Below are 20637 nucleotides of genomic sequence, written 5' to 3' on the forward strand. Positions count from 1 at the left end.
GCTGTGAGTGGGCAACAGGGGATGGATCACTCAATGATTGCCTGTTCTGTTCATTCCCTCTGGGGCACCTGGCTTTGGTCACTGTCAGAAGACAGGATACTGGACTAGATGGACCATTGGCCTGATCCAGTATCGCCATTTTGATGTTTTGACATTTTTATGTAATGTGACAAATACAGATGAGAACAAGTAAAGGTAAAACACTAAATCAAATGAACTGTTTTGCAACTGGAGAGAACATCTTTCTGGTTAGCAAATGGTGCTGATAAACTTCTTGTCAGTAGAATTTGACTCATTCTAGTGCTGAGGAGAAAACTTTGATCCCACTCTGATAGTGATTATTAGATAAACATCTTGCAGTGTGGCAGCATGGACGTGGTGACTAAAATTTCCCATCTGGGGACTCAAATTTAAATACAAAAAGCAGCACCTGTTCTGCTTTTCCTGTCATGGACTGAGCCACAAACCCTATAAAAACTGTAATATCTGACATATGATCTAAGAAGGGTTGACATTCTGATGGCATTCTTGGCATCTCATTATTGGACTGTGTTCCCGTTGCTTTTCTGCCCCTTCTGCACTAGTGGAAATACTAGCTTTGCTTGCACTGCAATAGAAGCTAGAAGACTCAAAGTTTGTTACTGGCTTGTTGTAACCTAAATTTGAATGCTTGGATGCCTCCCTCAGAATGGCCCAATTTAAAATAATTGGCAGATCAGGACTTTGGTTGAGCTAACTTTAGCAACCCACAAAACCTGCAAGCAATGAGATCTCTACAGTTCATGCAGTACATAATTTTGTGGAGTACAACTGGTGCATTTGCTGATGTCTGAGTGCCTTTATTGGCACTATGTTCAAGATGACTAGTCATCAATAGAACTAGTTAAGTAAATATCTATTTCCATGTGCTTTGGTAAAAGACCAGACCACCACACCAGTATATATATGTGTGTCTCTGTGTAGAGAGAAATAAAGCTCCATATTCTTTCCACAAAACCAGGAGAAAAGAGAGAGGACCAGTTTTACAAAGGAACATTAGGCATGGTGATGCTCAGGATCTTCACGCCTCTCTTTCAGGTGCCTAGAAAATCATTGGAATTCACAAAGCCTGAGTTAGGTGCCCAGGTTTCCTGTACAATGAATAGGCAGAGAGAGTTGCCTTAGAATGGGATTCACACAAGCTAGCATGCTAGGTAGGGGAGTTGCCTAAATTAGCTGATGTGAGATGTCAAGGCAAGATGTGCATCCTAAGCCCCCTCCCGCAGCTTAGGGGAGCAAAGCTGTCTTGGCTTAGGTACTTACGCTTTTTTTTGCAAGAAGCTGCAGGGAGGACAACTTCCTTTGCAACTTTTAGTGGTTAAGATACATACCTGGGAGACCCTCAGTTCAAGTTCCCTCTGCACTTGAGCAGGGCTGGCTCTACAGTTTTTGCCTCCGCAAGCAGTGAAAAAAGCTCCCGCCGCGGATGGCAAAAGGAAGAAGTTGCCACCAATTTGCCGCCACGGATGGCAAAGGGGAGAAGCTGCCACTGAAACCGAGGGGCTGCCGCCAATTGCCGCCGTGGCTGGACAAACTGCTGCCCCTTTCTACCTGCCATCCCAAGCACCAGCTTGGAACGCTGGTGCCTGGCGCTGGCCCTGCACTTGAGGGAGGAGATGGGATCAGTTATTTCTCAGGTCACGTGCTACCCACTGAGCTATGGGATATTGTGATGGGTGGGGGGGCTCCCTCATTTGCTCCTATTGAAACTGTTTCACTGTAGATCAATAACTGAAAAGTTAGTAGACTAGGGGAACTAGAGCCTGGGTTTCCCACCTGCTACGTGAGTGTTCTAACTGCCAGGCTACAGACATTCTCATGCTTAAGCCCCTGCGTATGCTCTGTCACACACTCTCTCTCCATTTTCTGCCCCTCATCCCAATTATTATTAATTATAATAATTATTATTTAATCCATGGAACAGCTATGACAAGAAAGACTGAAGGATATCCACTGCCTGGTAGTTAGGGAACTGCTGAGAAATAGCAGATCCCTGTTTAAACCCCTTTTGCCCCCTCAGGTTAGAGGGGACATTTGAACCAGTGGACTCCCACATCCCAGGTGAGTAGGCTGACCACTGGGCTAAAAGCTATAATGGAAGTCTTCTTTAATTCCGCACCCCTGCCCCAATCCCTGGCTGTTTTGTATGGACTTGCCTATGGGAGCCCAATCCAGTATACAAATACTGAACATGCTTACTGGATCAGGCCCTGCAGGCAAGTTAGGTGGAGGAACACCTATGTTTCCCCAGTTTGTGCCTTGCACTGGGTGTTTGGTGTTTGGATACTTAGACTGATGCTGCAATGTGAATGTGCAGAAGCAGAAACCTAGGGGTGCTTAGGGAATCTTTACTGAAAAAAATTAGGTGCTGAGAGAGTTTAGACACGTACAGGGTTTGGCAGTAGCTGAGCCAAAGTTTGGTGAAATCCAGAGGGACCTGATTTGAGGATTTAAGCACCTGAAGTGGCAGTTACGCTCCTAAGTCCTTTTGTGACTCTAGCCCATAGTGAATAAACAAAAATAGATGGAGAAGTGGGAGAACAGATTGAAAAGATTTGTTAAAAAGGCTGAAGAGATGAAAGTGAAAGGTTGAACCAGAAAGACTGCTTGTGTCTTAGAACCTTGGCTCTGAGCTTACAGAGCACAGGGTGACCACATTTTCACAATGAAAACCAGGGACAGCTATTGCAGGGGAAAGAAAAGAGGGAACAGTTTTGGAGTGCAGGTGTCTTGTCAGGGGTTAGACAGATGGATGGAAAGGAGGTAAGTGAGAAAAATGGTGCCTTCTCCTTCTTCTCCCTCTTATCACCTAAGCAGCAGCCCTCCTTCTTCTCTCTGACCACTCTCTCAAGTTTCAGAATAAAAATTGGGACGTGATACAATTACACCAAAAAAGTACACTAAAGAACATTAAAGTGGCAAAGTCAAACATTCAAGAGTTAGGAAATGCCAGAATTAATGTTACCTGTGCCTCTCCAATGTTGATTTGCCCTCCCTTGTGTGTATGTGTCATGACACTGTTTGTTTAAATAATCACATACTATTTTTGCCACAGTGCACAAGATGGATCCAATGAGCACCCATTCAATATTTTGTGTTTTCATTGTTCAATATGTAGCTCATGCTTTACTAACTGCACTCAAATCAAATCCTGTTCTGAAGACAGAGTTATTAATTTCCTCATGTGCTCATCTCTATAGTATTTGAGTGCTTCACAAACATGAATGAATTGATTTTCACAACCCTCTGAATTATTAGTCATGTTTTACAGAGGGGGAAATGAGGCATAGGTCAAAAGTATCCACCACTTTTAGGTACCCAGTTTGACATGCATGGAGCCTGATTTTTCAGAGTACTTAGCAATATATAGCACTTCATATGGTCAAAGTGCAGCACCAATTGACTTCAGTTTGCACCTGTCAACATGCAGCACTTCTGCAAATCAGTCCCCAGGGTCTCAAGTCAGGCACACAGAAAATGAGGAACTGACAATTAGTGGCCACCTGCGAAAAGCTGGGTTTAAGTGACTTGACTAGCATCGCACAGGAACTATGTGGCAGAGGCAGAATCCATTTCTCCAGGCTGCATTCAACTGCCTTAACCATGAGAGCTACCTTTGCCTTTCTGCAGTCCCCTGCCTCCTTCACTTCAAACCTTGCAACATCTGCTACAAATGAGGCAGGGATCTTATGGACAACAGCTTCTTTCACTACACATTGTTGATTCATCTCCAGTTCATGTCCGTCCTGTGCACTGAAGGAGGCCAGAGTTCTGTGGAAAAATAATTATGTGATCAGGTAATTAAGGACTGTATCATAATGCATATGCTGTATCATAATGCATAAAGGGGCCAAATTAAGGTTGCAGAGACAACTTTAAATCTGGCATTTCCTAACTTTAGAGTGCTTGACTTTGCAACCTTAACATTTTAAACATAGTTTTGTGTGGAATGTCCTAGTTTTTTTTAAAAAGCAAACTGAAACCCCGCCTCCCAGCAATTTCATCATGTGGCTTCATATTGACACCCACATGAGTAATCGGCAGTGGTGAAACCTTTAGCTCCACACTGACATCTGACAAACTAACAGAGTAACTGAAAACAGTAGTAATATGTTGACTAGCTACTGGAGTGGGTAAGGCACGGACGCTTTGCCAGTGGGTTTCACAGATATTTGCTGACAGCAGAGGAATAATAAGCCCTGGAAATTGTGCGTTTCACTCCACATTCTGGAGTGGAGTGCTCACTAGTGGTCACAAGCCCTTCTGATCCCATCCCCTCCAGCCTGTCTCTTTCCCACTTTGCTCTGTCACCTCAGCCCAGGCGCTCTACTCCACTATGACGTCTCATCTGATCTCAGTTTTAACCTTCCACTGGCTGCCATTTTCTGCTGGTTCACTCATCTGCTCAATGTGCAGCAGCAGTCAAAAAAGCAAACAGAATGTTGGGAATCATTAGGAAAGGTACAGATAATATGACAGAAAATATCACATTGCCTCTATATAAATCCATGGTATGCCCACATTTTGAATACTGCATGGCAATGTGGTCGCCCCATCTCTAAAAAGATATATTGGAATTGGAAAAAGTTCAGAAAAGGGCAACAAAAATGAGTAGGTGTATGGAACGGCTGCTGTATAAGGTGAGATTAATAAACCTGGGACTTTTCAGCTTGGAAAAGAGATGACTAAGAAGGGATATGCTTGAGGTCTATAAAATCATGACTGGTGTGGAGAAAGTAAAGAAGGAAGTGTTATTTACTCCTTCCCATAACACAAGAACTAGGAGCCACCAAATGAAATTAATAGGCTCAGGTTTAAAACAAACAAAAGGAAGTATTTTTTCACACAATGCCCAGTCAGCCTATGGAACTCCTTGCCAGAGGATGTTGTGAAGGCCATGACTATAACAGGGTTCAAAAAAAAGAACTAGATACATTCATGGAGGATAGATCCATCAATGGCTATTAGCCAGGATGAGCAGGGATGGTGTCCCTAGCCTCTGTTTGCCAGAACTGGGAATGGGCAGTAGGGGATCACTTGATGATTACCTGTTCTGTTCATTCCCTCTGGGGAACCTGGCATTGGCCACTGTCAGAAGACAGGATACTGGTCTAGATGGACCTTTGGTCTGACCCACTATGGCTGTTCTTATGTTCCCAATCCTAGTTTCATTGTCCAGTCAGTCCCAGTATCCCCCCACCATCCCTCTGTCCTCCCCTCCACCCTACCAGCTTTCAGTCTTAGTCCTCTCCCACCAGGCTCCTTTTCCTAATCTATTTCCTCCACAATACCTTCTCCACTCTATCCTTGGTCTAGCTCTTGTTGCCTCTGCATTTAAATCAGGCCGTTTCTGCCTATTCACACTTCCTAGGTCAAACAGTTGGAGGCGTGAAAGCACAGGAGGGACAGTCTCCCTGTGCCAGGGACCACAGCAGGACTCAGTGGCTGGGAGCAATAATAACAAGAAAAGCTAGGTTTAGCTATGGCAGCCTTTGGCTGGAGCATGCTTTAACATTCTCTGGGGAGGGCACATGTGCAGTCTTTTGCACACAGGAGTGATGAGGGGATGAAACATGATTAGTTGCTCTCTTAGTATGGCACATAGTATCTGTGAGGGAATTTAACATGTCCAACACTGATGAAATCTTTGGAGAAATTTGCTGCCCAACTTTAACCATCTCTACCAAGCATGAGCGAACTGAGATTTTCAAAGGCTTATTGTTGAGTCCTAACTGAGTAGGATCTTCTGGAAAGAATCATGCAGAAGCTGTACATAGTTTCAGATTAAGATTTCACAAACCACTTGCTTAATCCTGTGTTTTACAGAATGCAGCATGCAGTTTTTTCACCCATAACTAACTGAACTCTCTAGTGAAACCCCAAAACTTGGAATGGATTTACATGACCCAGCTGCTATACTCAAAACTCCAAAAAAACCAACCAACCCCAGTATGGACCCTGGAATGAATTCTCCATAAACACTATATCCTTTTTTTCTCCCAAAAACTTTAAATTAACAACAATTAATAAATTTACCACTATGAAATATTTCCACCTTATAAATAAAATGCAACAAGCATAGAATAAATTAAACAATGGCAAAATTTTAATGATCAGTCTGCACATCCACAGAAACAATTACTTATGCTATATAGTTCTTCAGATGCACTGGAGACTGATGGCTGCTTCTTTTTGGATAACACTGACTTTCACCCTCTGCAGCGATAGTGGGTCAATTCACTCACTTGCCTTAGAAAGAGTAAGGGGGTTCAGTCTCTGTCATCATCTTATGGAGTGGGAACATAGTAAGTGCCACAAAGTGTTTTGATGTAGGATGCATTTCATGGACAAAGGATATAGTGTATTGAGATTTTCAGAAAGCCTTTGACAATGTCCAGAGTCATGGGATAAGAGGGAAGGTTCGCTCATGGATTGGTAACTGGTTAAAAGATAGGAAACAAAGGGTAGGAATAAATGGTCAGTTTTCAGAATGGAGAGAGGTAAATAGGGTGTCACCCAGGGATCTGTGCTGGGCCCAGTCCTGTTTAACATATTCATAAACAATCTGGAAAAAGGGGTAAACAGTGAGGTGGCAAAATTTGCAGATGATACAAAACTACTCAAGATAGTTAAGTCCCAGGCAGACTGTGAAGATCTACAAAATGACCTCACAAAACTGGGTGACTGGGCAACAAAACGGCAGATGAAATTTAATGTTGATAAATGCAAAGTAATGCACATTGGAAAACATAATCCTAACTGTACATATACAATGATGGGGTCTAAATTAGCTGTTACCACTCAAGAAAGAGATCTTGGAGTCATTGTGGACAGTTCTACTCAATGTGCAGCGGCAGACAAAAAAGCAAACAGAATGTTGGGAATCATCAAGAAAGGGATAGGTAATAAGACAGAAAATATCATATTGCCTCTATATAAATCCATGGTATGCCCACACCTTGAATACTGTGTGCAGATGTGGTCACCCCATCTCAAAAAAGATATATTGGAATTGGAAAAGGTTCAGAAAAGGGCAACAAAAATGATTAGGGGTATAGAACGGTTTCCATATGAGGAGAGATTAATAAGCCTGGTACTTTTCAGCTTGGAAAAGAGGTGACTAAGAGGGGATATGATAGAGGTCTATAAAATCATGAGTGGTATAGAGAAAATAAATAAGGAAGTTTTTTTTACTCCTTCTCATAATACAAGAACAAGGGGCCACCAAATGAAATTAATAGGTAGCAGGTTTAAAACAAACACAAGAAAGTATTTTTTCATGCAACACACTGTCAGCCTCTGGAACTCCTTGCCAAAGGGTGTTGTGAAGGCCAATACTATAATAGGCTTCAAAAGGGAGCTAGATAAATTCATGGAGGATAGGTTCATCAATGGCTGGATGGGGAGGAATGGTGTTCCTAGCCTCTGTTTGCCAGAAGCTGGGATTGGGTGACAGGGCATGGATCACTTGATGATAACCTGTCTGTTCATTCCCTTTGGGACACCTGCCATTGGCCAATGTCAGAGGACAGGATACTGGGCTTGATGGACCTTTGGTCTGACCCAGCATGGTCGTTCTTGTGATCTTATGTTGTTTTGTGGGATCCTGTCTGAGCAGTGACTGTCATGCTTTTGACCATTGTAAGGGTCAGGATGAAAGAGTGTATAAAATTTGTTGCAAAGCTGAAAGTTTCTGAAAATAACATCTCCTACTTTGAAGGATGTGGTGTTAGCCCTTCTGTGCTGGTTGGCATATTTTTTCATGAGCTTCACTTCATTGTCATGTTGATGTAGAGGTTCATGAATGTTCTTGTAGCAGTTTTGTTCTTAACTGTCTGCCAAACAGGACAGTTGCTGGTTCCATGTCAGTTGAACAGTGGAAAGTGGTCTGATAACTATGGAAGAAACAAAATAACTCCTGTTTCATGGCCAACCCTTCAGCTGCAGCAATTTGTCGTACTTTCCTGAATGTTTACATAAACCTCTCGGCGTCTCCATTTCCTTGTGGCCAGTGCAGAGTACCTTTACGATGTTTGAAACCAAGATATTCTGCAAAATTGAGTGAATCTCAAGCTGTGCAAGCTCTGCCATAGGCTGGCAAAACCGTTTCTAGTTTGGGTATAACAGTGTTGGCAGAAGTACTGCTGACCATTTCAACTTCTGGGTAACAAGAATAGTCAGCTATAGCAACCAGTAAAAGTTTTCCATTAGGGAGATCACAAAAATCCATGCTAACTTCCATCCATGAGGATGTGAGCAGAGGAGATACGTATAGTGGAGGAGTGTGATTTTCCAGATCTACTGTCTGGCCTAATCTGCAGGACTTAATGCGACTTTTGTGAGGATATGTCCCTTTAAGGGCTGTACTCAATTTATCTGAAGAGATACATTAGGGGAAGCTGCAAGCAGTTCTGATACAGCCACCTAAGCGGCAACACCAAATTCTGGGTTGCTGAGCTGAGTCTTAAATGATATATTCTGATCTTCCTAAAGTCCTGAATGAGTGTCCTTACACAGAACCCACAAACATTACATGGTACCAGGAGTGGATGGATAAGAGTGATTGGAGAAGAGAGTACAGGACAACAGGGGTAAAGAAAATGGAGTAGCTAAGAGCGCCACTGAAATTCAAGTTATCTGGTAATGCAGCAGATAGCTGGAAGAGATTTCAATAGAGATTCAGCCTGTACATGCAAGTGAGGGGTTTAATTGAAAAAAAGAAGATAAGCAGAAGTAGGCTATCTTTTTAAATATCACAGGGCAGGAAGAGCTAGGTGTTTATATTGGTATACATTTAAATCAGGCAAAGCAAGCATGCTATAAGACAGGCAGACGTTTGAAGACTACTGCACATCCACAACAAATAAAACTTTTGAAAGATATACATTTCACTTGAGAAGTCAGAGAGAAGTAGAGTCACCTGAAGAATTTGTGCTGGATCTTCAACTGTTTGATCTCTGATTATTGAATCTGTGAGCATCCAAGAGTGATGGGTACTTGAGATCCATAGATTAGAAAAAGACTGTTGGAAGATCCAGATCTGAACCTGGGTAAGGCAGTAGAAATATGCCAAGTAGCAGATGTTTCCCAGAACAGACTGATGCTTCTGGGGGAAAACAATACACTGCTTTGATGGACAGAATCACAAACCTTCAGTGCAAAGGGAATGAACAAAGGCAGTGCAGAGCAGAAATGTACAAGTCTGCAAAAAGTGAGTTTTCAAGGAAGAGTTTGTTGAGGATAACATAAAGAATTGCACAATCAAACTCAGACCTCAGCAATGTCCAGGCTTTGGACAACATTGCAACAAGTGCAACATATTCAATTATTTTGCAAGAGTGAGCAAGCATGAACAGCAGGTGCATAAAAAGAAACCAGGTATGCACACTGTGTACCAGGAGGAGAACAGTGGTAGCAGCACAGAAGAAGAATTTTCTTTAGGAGTTTTAAATGAAGCAGCTGCACCAAATGACCCTGGAAGTGAATGGCACTTTTGTGACTTTTAAACTAGATGCTGGTGCTCGAGCAAATGTGGTAACTGACTATATTTTAAAGGGTCTAAAGAAAAAGATGGGGTACATTGACAATAGACAGGTAAAGTTAGGGGCTTACAGTGGAAGCTCATTCCTACTGTGGGCGCATGTGAGCTAGAGGTAAAGTTAAAAGATAAGATTGAAATAATAAAATTTGTAATTGAGCCAGGAAAAAATGTGCCTATAATGGGCCTGAAAACATGCCTGGCTCTAAGGGTAGAACAGAGATTGTACTCATTAGCGGGGCAAGGGGACTCAGGTATTGAGGACCAGTTTCAGGATGTCTTTAAGGACATGGGAAAACTGGCAACAGAATATCTGATTGAATTCACAGAGACTAATTGTTGCATCATACATTCCCGTAGGACTGTTCCTCTAGCACTGAGAAAAAAACACAAAGAACTAGACAGATTAGTGGCACTAGAGATAATCAAGAAAATAGAAGAGCCTACAGAATGGGTTCATTCTTTAATAATTGTAGAAAGAAAGACAGAACCCTTAGACTATGCTTAGACTCAAAAGAACTTAACAAATATGTCAAAAGAGCATATTTTTCCATGTCCACTAAGGAGGAAATTTTTGGAGAAATAGCGGGTGCTAAATATTTCTTGGTATTGGATACATTAGCAAGATTTTGGCAAATCCCCCTATATGAGGGAACATGACCACAGATTACAGAGAGCGTTGGAAAGGGCTAAGGCAGTAGGATTAAAATTAAACAAGCAGAAATGTAGATTTGGGTCTGAGATATCACGTACCTGGGAGAAAAACACACAGGACAGGGAGTCCAAATAGATCCTAAAAGAATTTAGGCCCCCAGAAGACAAAGAAGGAGTGAAAAGATTCTTGGGGATAGCCAACTTTATGGGAAAGTTTGTACCTAATTTGGCTACTAAACCCAGCAACCTGAGAGCACTCTTGCACAAAATAATCAATGGGCATGGGATGCCAATCTAAACAAGGAATTGAAACAGTTAATTAAGAGGACTCCTGTTCCTAGATTTTATGATTGCAAGAGTCAGACTAAGGTAAATGAAGGCATAGGGATAACTACTACAAAAATATGGTGAACACTGTAGACAAGTGGAATAGGTTTCGTTGTGGTTCCATGGAAAGCAGCTAAGTGTCAAGGCCCCAAAATGGAGACAGCTCTCAAAATTCATTCACGGGAAAATTTTTAATGAAGTTTCTTTGTAATGATTCACAAACAGAAGTAGGCTTTGAATGAAAACCCCATGTTTAAAGAAGATAATAAATGTTGACATTAAAGGATCATAGCATCCTCTACAAACTCCCCTCCCCAAATAGATTAAGGAAATAACATATCCTGACATATAAAATTGAAATATAAAAATGAAGGCTTGCTAAATGGTAACATTAAAAGCTCTGTGAGTTATTTTGATTTTGGATAATGGATAGGGAATGAGTACATGTGAGGTAATATTTAGGGCAAGGGATTGCTGGCAGAAGTCTGGTTTTGCCCATTCTTCTTTTACATAGAGTTGCTGATCTGCTTAAAATAATGTAATTGTTGACAGAACAAAGGTAACATATTGTGATGGAAGTTTTGAGGTAAAAAGACACAAAACCTGTAACAACAAAAAATCTTTTTCTGGGAAGACCCAAGGCAGGGTGATATAAAAATGACATGACCCAGAAACTGCAAAACTGTCAGAAAAAATTCAGAAGTTGGTTAACTGAAGCTTGCACAAGTGTAATGTATGGAATACCTAAAATCCAAAGGGTTGATGTGTTAAAAGATGATTGGTTAAAGATTAAGTAATCTGTAATATAGATATGTGTAAAAGACCTAAGTGACCATGGGCCCAAACTGGAGAAATACTGGACTAGAAATTGAAGGACAGGACTGGAGGATCAGACTAAGGAATCAGAGAAGATGACAACTATCATGGAAAGTGGAAGGACTTCCTGGTGCCCAGAATGTGGTAACTTGGGCCCATTTGCCAACTCTGTCTTGTCTGTTATTACTTGTCTGGAATAAATGTATGTCCAGATACTATAAGTGACAATAATTCTGTCTGAAATTGTGTAAATAAAGGTAAAAATTGATTAGGCCTAAATTGTGTGGTCTTGTGACTCAGTTTCCCAACTTTTTGTCCCTTAACATGCTTCCAGGGCACTCACTAAAACTGAGTGTCAATGTGCACAAATTGAGAAGGAGGCTTTAGCTTTGGTGCATGGTTGCAATGAAATGTCATGTGTTCATCTATGGGCAACCAGTTATTGCTGAAGCAGACCATAAGCCTTTACTATCCTTGCAAAGAAGGGACTGGCTGACATTCCTCCCAGAATACAGAGACTATGTTTTCAATTTTAGTTATATAATAGACTATAAACATCTGCAAATAGACTATAAACCAGGAAGAGATTTAGTTGCAGTGGACATTCTGTCTAGAGCTTTTGAAAATACTGTAGCAGAAAATGTTTCATAATCTGATATAGTGCATGTGAACTTTATAAAGAAAAACTACTCTGTCTCTGACAAAATGTGGGCTGCGTTTGCAGCAGCCACATCACAAGATGAGACCTTGCAAAGAGTGATCAAAGCTATACTATAGTTTGGCCTGTATACCATATACCTTAGCTTCACTTCAAAGAAGAATTTTCAGATATTGATGGTATTTTGTTTAGATATAACTGATTAATCATCCAAAAGTGTTACAGCCTGACATGCTTATTAGAATTCACGAAGGACATTTAGGAATTGAAAAATGCAAAAGAAGGGCCAGAGATGTGTTGTGTTGGCCTCAAATGAATGAGGATATAGAAAAACAGTTAAGAAAAACGGTTAACAAAAATTCAATCCTAAACCTGCAAAACAGCCTATGCTGGTACATCAGGAAGCTTTAGAAGTTTGGTATCAAGTTGGTATTGATTTATTCTATTATGCTGGCAAAAATCATGTTTTGATTTTAGACTATGTCACACTTTCCAGAGTGGGCAATACCATGGCAAAGCATGTAATAACACACCTTAAGTCAGTATTTGCTAGACATGGTGTTCCTGCAATGGTAATGTCAGACAATGGCCCACAATTTGCAGAATATGAATTAAAAAAATGTGCGGGATACTATGGGTTCAAGCATATGCCAGCGAGTCCTGGATATCCCAGCCAAATGGTCTACTGGAGAATGGTGTTAAAATAATAAAGAGGCAACTAAAAACAGTGGAAGAATCTATTTCACATCCTTAATTGGCATTGCTTAACTATAGGGCAGCACCCTCGAGATGTGTGTTGTCTCCTGCAGAGACCCTGTTTAACAGAAAACGAAAAACTAGGCGGCCTAATTTTGTAGAAAATGATGTTAAGCATGAACATGATGTAAAAGGATTGGAGAAAGCTGATAAAGGAAAACAAAAAGGTACTAGGGTAGAGGGTCACAAGAACTAGAGCCTTTGCAGCCTCAGGATGCTGTATATATGACATGACTAGCACTAGCAAGGGATTTCTTTAGTTCTTCAAATGCATTTTGATGTTTATCTGACCAAACCCATATTTGATCTTTCCTGGTAATATCATCCAGAGGCTGTGTAATAGTGACTAACCTCAGAATGAATCTGCCACAGTAATTTGCAAACCTTAGCAGGCTACCAATTTGAGTGAGGTTTCTGGGCATGGTGGCATTGTGAATGTCCTTCGCTTTCTGAGGATCTGCTGAGACACCATCTTTGGAGAATGTGTATCCAAACAATTGTAATGTGGGCTTATTGTACTGACATTTCTGTGACTTTAACATGAGATTATTCTCCTGCACATATTATGGAATGAATACTTAAAATCTGTCTAAATGTTGGACTTTTTTTTACAGAAACAGCAAAAGGTGCATACATCCCTGATACCAGTGCACCCCTGACAAATGCCAATCCTTGCTCAAATCACAGAGGTGCTAAGTGCTCAAAGAATTATGTTAAAATGAGTAAAACAATGTATTTGTCCCTAAACTTATTCTGAGAAATGGCTGAACAATTTTTGTTGAAACTCTTCAAAAAATGTAATCCAGTGCAGATGCCTGGTATGAAATATTTGAGCCTGCACTGTTTAAATTTGGCAAAGTTATAAACAACTCAAAACAGAGTCTTATAATGCAAAGTGTTGGGCAAACTTAATTATAGATGGTGTGTGACAGAGCATTGGACGACAACACCTATGGAAATCCTGCCCCACCCACATCCGAAGGCCCCTCCCCCAGCCTAAGAGGAGGAGCTACTGAACCAAGGACTCAAGTAATTACGGGGGACAACAAACGACAAACAGGGATGGGAGTGAGGGTCACAGAGTCATAAGCAGGGAACCTGAGGGGGAGCTGGACAACAGCAGCTGAGCCACCACTCTGGTCACTGCAACTCCAATTAATTACTGAGGAGTAGACCTCATTAAGAAGAGCTGTGCCTAACTGATGGACTGAGGAGAACTAAGAGGCTAATTAGGCCATTAGGCAGATCATACAAAAGGCACAGGAAGGAAGTGAGAAGGGGGAAGCAGAAAGAGAGACAGAGAGAGATTTATTGATCCATCTGTCCCTTGCCTGCCTGCCACAGGATCTGTAGGTACAAGGCTGTATAGTATGTAAGAATGATGGAAATTGGAAACTAATATTGTAAATAAATTGCATGGGGTGTTTGCTCAGCAAAAGGTCTCTGAGCTGTGTGTGGGGTTGAATGGAGGCAAGAGTGGGCAGACCCTGCCATATGGTGTCACCAGTGCCACTATAATAAAAGGCAAGTTAATGTTCCTGCAGAGCCATCCCTCAAGTACTTCACACCTTTACTGCATTTTTCAGCAAACAAATGTGACCACTATTCTTTCATTGTTTCCTGGTACTGTCCAGTATGCCTATCTGTCTCCACCTGCAGTGTTTTGTTTAGTCTTAGATTGTAAGAACTTTGAAGCAGGGGCTTTTTGTTCTTTTTGTTCTTTGTATGGTATCGTGCACAATGAGGTTCTAGTTTATAACTGTGGCTCTGATGTACTACTGCAATACAAATAAATAATTATAATAATAGCAGATCCTCTGATTTCCTTCCCCAGAGCTGAAGAAGAACTCTGTGTAGCTCAAGGGCTTGTTCCTTTCACCAATAGAAGTTGGTCTAATAAAAGATATTACCTCACCCACCTTGTCTCTCTCTATAATAATAACAGACACACAAGTATCTTCTGTGCACTTTGAGCTTAAGCCCTGATCATGTACCAATGAAATCAGTTGCGGTTGGTTTTGGTGGGAGCAGTGTTGGGTCTTTAGAGCTATCATTGTTAAAAAATATACTGCACATGCAATTTTCACTGAGTCATAACTCAGCCAAATCAAAACCAAAAGTTGGCTATTTTATTTATTTTTCAGTAGTTTTGGTGCTAGATCTGTTCAAAAAAATTGCAAGAGTTTGGATTTTTTTTTGGATAATAAAGTGAAATATTTTTCACTATCTTCATACTTGAAAATGTCTGAGCTCTTTATGCACAAACTTTCTATAATAGTTTCTGTTCAGGCTCAGACCACGCCAAGAAGATTTCAGCCTGAATGGGGAAAACTTCAGAAGCTCGAGTGACTGAAAATAGACTTTTTAATAGGAAAACTATTATGACTGATTTTCAGAGGTTTTGAGAACTCTCACCACCCGTTAAGCTGAATGGCAGCTATGAGTGTTTAATACTTAGGAATAATGAATAATGGGCTACCACAAGGCTTTGTACTCACTCCAGAACTCTTCAACATCTACACAAGCAATATGCCTGAAATGAGAGTGCAGAAGTTTGTGTATGGTTATGATTTGGCATTCACAACTCAGGACTGTTGCTTTAAAGAACTTGAAGTGAGTCTTACATCAGCCCTTAATACCATAGAGGAGTACTTCCAAAAGTGGCGGCTGAGACCAAATCTGAGCAAATTGGTAATATTTACTTTCCGCCTTGACAACAGAACTGCACAAAACACTTCAACTGTCAAGTTTTGTGGTGAAACTGTGCAGTATGACTGAAAGCCAACGTATGCCAGTGTTGTTCTTGACCACACACTCAGCTTTCATGACCACTTCAAGAAAGAAGCTTCCAACATGAAGATTCAAGTCAACATTATCCAAAATTAGTAGGAACAATCTGGGGATCAACTGCCCTGGTGTTACAAGCGTTGGCCTGTTATACTCAGTTGCAGAATAGTGTGTAGAAATGTGGACAAGAAGCTGCATACCCAACCTGTGGATCGGCAGCTAAATCAGACATTTAAATAATCACAGGAATGTTAAAATCAGTGCCTTTTCTGTGGCTTTCTGTACTAGCAAACATCAAACCTCCAGCTATCTGTTGAAATATAGCCACCACAAAAGAACTTAAGCATGCTCGAGATTACCTGGAACTTCCCATTTAGCAGGTTATGGAAAACATACCTCAACAATAACTGAAATCATGAAAGCCACTATGGACAATATGTGATCACCTCATGTCTCTGGACCTGGCCAAAGAATGGCAAAGTGTCTAGACCTCATCCACCATTACAAACAAGCACATTATCACTGACCCAACAAGCTGCCATCCTGGTTTCAATCTGCCATGAGGACTTTGGACCACATTGAACTGCATCCAAACAAACCATAGAAGATGTAGCTACTTCATGCACAAGTGGAAAATCAAAACCTCCCCTTTGTGTGACTATGGTGAGAATATCCAAACCATCAGACTCATAATAATGTAGTGCCCCAAATATGGATTCAAAGATGAAATGGATGATACCCACAATGTCATAGAAGCGGTGTATGGACCTACGACTGTGTTTTATGTACTCTTGCTCTTTAAATGTCATACGTGTGTGAGAGAGAGAGAGAGAGAGAGAGAGAGAGAGAGAGAACTTAGGAAAATAAGGTCTTATACAATGCGACCACCATATACTGGTTGCTGCTGCTTCTAATATAAAATGCTGAATATAAATGCTACATCTGTAAGGTCTCTTCCTCTCAAATATCCCAGGTTAGGTTGTTCTTCAGATACCAACCCTGTTGACACTCTGAGCAGACAGTGACTTATGTTATATTCATGCCCTCTTTCTAAAACTTATAAGTAGGGCCCTATCAAATTCATGGTCCATTTTGATCAGTTTCACTTTCATAGAATTTTAAAAATTGTAAATTTCATGATTTCAGATATTTAAATCTGAAATTTCATGGTGTTGTAATTGTAGGGGTCCTGATCCAAAAAGGAGCTTTGGGGGGTTGCAAGGTTATTGTAGGGGGAAGTTGTGGTGATGCTACCCTTACTTCTGCACTGCTGGAGTGTTGTGGCTGCTAGCCAGGAGCCCAGCACTGAAGGCAGATCCGCCACCAACAGCAGTGCAGAAGTAAGAATGGCATGGCATGGTATTGCCACCCTTACTTCTGCACTGCTGCCTTCAGAGCTGGGAGCCTGGCCAACAGCTGCCACTCTCCAGCTGCCCAACTCTGAAGGCAGTGCAGAAGTAAGGCAGTGCACTGCGACCCCCCTAAAATAATCTTGTGACCCCCCTGCAACTCCCTTTTCGGTCAGGGCCCCCAACTGGAGAAATGCTAGTCTCCCCTGTGAAATCTGTATAGTATAGGGTAAAAGCACATAAAAGACCAGATTTCACTGAGGAAGACCAGATTTCACAGTCTGTGATGTGTTTTTAATGGCCATGAATTTGGTAGGGCCCTACTTTTAAATAAATTTTTTTTGGTAACACTAGTAAAGGATAGTTTAATTTCATTTATACTGGAATCCAAATTATGAATTCTGTAGGATCTAACAACCCTTATCCACAAAGGACTGAACAGGAAGTGTTCATGCTCAGACTTTTCAAGTTCTTGATCTTTAGGTCTCAAAAGTTTCTATTACAGGAAGAGACACAAACTCTTAAATCAGGACCTATCTATATTTTCTGCTTCATGCATAATAGTGATCATTCTTCCATTATAAAGGTTACAATTAGATCACCCCACTATTCGCTCACACCCAAATCACCCCACTATTCTGTATGCTGGCTTTGGAGTTCCACTGATTGAATTAATGCTGAAACTGAGCTGGAATTTCTACAGAGAATTGGGCTGCAGGGAGGATACTCTGTATCAAGTTGAAAACTACAACCACTTTGTTCACTTTCTTGTCAAAGCTGTGGCAAAACACATTCCCCAGGGCTATTGCAAGTTCTGTACTCCTTCTTGGCCGCTGGAGACAGAAGCACTCTTCAAAGAGTGTGAGAAGAGCAGTGATCCGGACATAGCAAAATCACTAATAGAGTCATTGAACTCTGCATGCCTGAAAAGATGGAAGACAGTGGAGGGTTTTGACTTCACTCATTTCAGTTGTAAAGACTTGGCACTCCTCTGTAAGCTTCAGAGTTGATGACCTGGTAAAACTGCCAGCCAAAAATGATAGACAATACTGTTGTCTCACACTTTCTCCATAACTTGAAGACCAAAATTGACAAGCTGACTAGACAGATGGTTAAACATCTGATAAAGCTCTACCAGTTCACCATTATCAGCTCCATATGCTATAGAAAATATAAACCAGGCCCTCATGGCCATAAAAAGGAGAAAACGTGCAGGCAAGGATGGCATTTATCCCAAATTCCTTCAGAATTTGGGGTCAAAGGGACTAGCATGGTGGCAGACTTCTTCACTGACACATGTTGGATGGGGAAAATCCCAAAGAGCTGGTGTGAGGCGACAGTCATTGTCCTCCTCAAATGTGGGAAACCACACGATGCTGCCAGCTATCCCCCAATATCACTCCTCTCTACAACTCACAAGTTTGGAGAGAGACTTACTATTTTCATCGCTGTCTTTGAGGCCATCCTGACAGAGATATAGAAAATGAACATTTAAAGAAACATCAAGTTTTCATTTTTAATAGAAAATTATAATTTGAAAAGAATATTGATAGTACAGTGAAATAAGTAATGCTGATAAAAGTTGTCTCTTGTGTCTGGCTCATAATGTACTTAGTCCCAGGTTAGAAACAAGGATATTTAGGTACATTTTTTGTAGGGGGGATTGAATGTAACTGGGGAGGGTATTAAGGATATCTACCAACTATGAAAAGGGTTTTTTCCTAAAGCAAAATGATTTGTTATTTTACAAATAATTCTCACTTCAAAAAAAGAAAAGGAGTACTTGTGGCACCTTAGCGACTAACAGATTTATTTGAGCATAAGCTTTCATGAGCTACAGCTCACTTCATCGGATGCACTCAGTGGAAAATACAGTGGGGAGCTAGGAATTCATTATTAAATTTAATGGGTCTGTCTGACCAGACCAGTCATGCATATGACTTTTATTGGCAGGGCTGTGTTACATGCATACCCTGGGAAAACACACCCTAAAATCCATTTAAACTTATGAATAAATCAGTTGTTAATATGACTGTATACAGAAAAGCCACAAGATGGCAGGAGCACCACATGCCAGTTTCAAAATCCTTTCACAATAATTCCATTCTGTTTTCCCAATTATTCTTGTGAGAAATAATGCTTCCTTTGCTATTTTAATAGTTTGATTATTATTATTAAAAAAAAATTTAGTTCAGCAGCAGATACTTTAAAGATTTTGGGTCCCCTATTATGTATACCAGGATTCAAAGTAAATGCAGTAAAATCAATAAAAAATGGAATAACCTTCTAGTAGATAAATGAACCCCTTTTAGCATTCAGTTTCATTATCATTTCCATAGTTAGCAAAAACACCCAAAACCCAAAAAAAACCCCATACAACCATCTCTAAAACCCCACCAACCAACCAACCAACCAACCAACCAACCAACCAACCAACCAACCTTCCCAAAAAAAAACCCAAAGAAAAGGACCTATCTTCTATTAGATTTTCAGCAACTTAAAAATATGTTTTTCTTCTTAAAGTTCATGAATGTTTTAAAATATTACTGGATTCATAGAAAAACCCACTGGTCAGTATTTTGTATAATGGATAAAATATAAACGGTACTCCCCCACAACCAAAATCACAAGACAGTACTATAATTAGCATATGTTTCTGTGCATGTGTATACTACAACATCTATCATGTTCTCTTTCTCTCTCTCTCTCTTTATTATATGTGATGCAGGTAGAAACACCTATACTTAAGGTTGCCTGACATTTTCCATTATAAACATTGTTTTCAGTTGTTTAGGACTTTGCCAGACTTAAACATTCATGCTGGGTGGCTGCCTCACGTTGAATTTGTTTGGAAAGTTTTAGCTAAAATGGTTCATCAGTTTCTGAGAATGAGATTAGGGGAAAATACATTGTTTTGTGCCTAGTAAAAAATAATGGAGCTGTTTTGTGGAGAAGCTCTAGCACTTCCATGCTTTGACACAGTGGGGAATTTTGTTTGGGTGTCAGAGATATGCCTTTTGCTGTCCCCATGAGAATTCACTCAAATGTGGTCATTTTCCAAGCTCTTGAAAAAAAAAATCAGAGTTTGCACATGCTCAGTAGATATTTGTTAGAATTCGGCAGAAAAAGTCTCTGAATATTCCATCTGCAGTGAGCATGCTCCAGACTCTTGCAGGTTCTGGGTGCAGCCAGGCTTCACATACTCCACCCCCACACAGCAGTGGAACAGGCTCCATTCTGCAGTGGAGAGTCCATTTCCCTGGACTTACTCTCTGTCCCTCTCTCCATCCTGTGTACTGACTGAGATGGGGTTGTGCAGAACAGGACAATGAAGATGAGGCACTATGAAAGATGGCACAGGGTTTGCTACCTTTGCCCCCAGTAAATACTGTATGTGTGTGTGTATGTGTATGGACAAAAATAAAGCTATTTTAAAAGAACATTAAGGTTACAAAGTGCTCAAAATTTAGGCAATGACGCTGCCCATGCAACCTTGGTTCTGTCCCCTTGTATTAAGTATTATGATAATGTTTAATTACTTGATCACATATTATTTTTCCACAGGACCCCACTTCATCAAGTGCACAATACCTATTTAATGAGCAGCTATTCAAAATTTTATTTTCTCCACACTGTTGAATATGTGGCCTCATGCCACATTTACTGCAAGCTATTCAAACCCTGCTCTGAAGCCAGAACTACAGAATTATTAA

Source organism: Dermochelys coriacea, chromosome 1, assembly GCF_009764565.3.
Source record: "Dermochelys coriacea isolate rDerCor1 chromosome 1, rDerCor1.pri.v4, whole genome shotgun sequence".
Taxonomy (NCBI): domain Eukaryota; kingdom Metazoa; phylum Chordata; order Testudines; family Dermochelyidae; genus Dermochelys; species Dermochelys coriacea.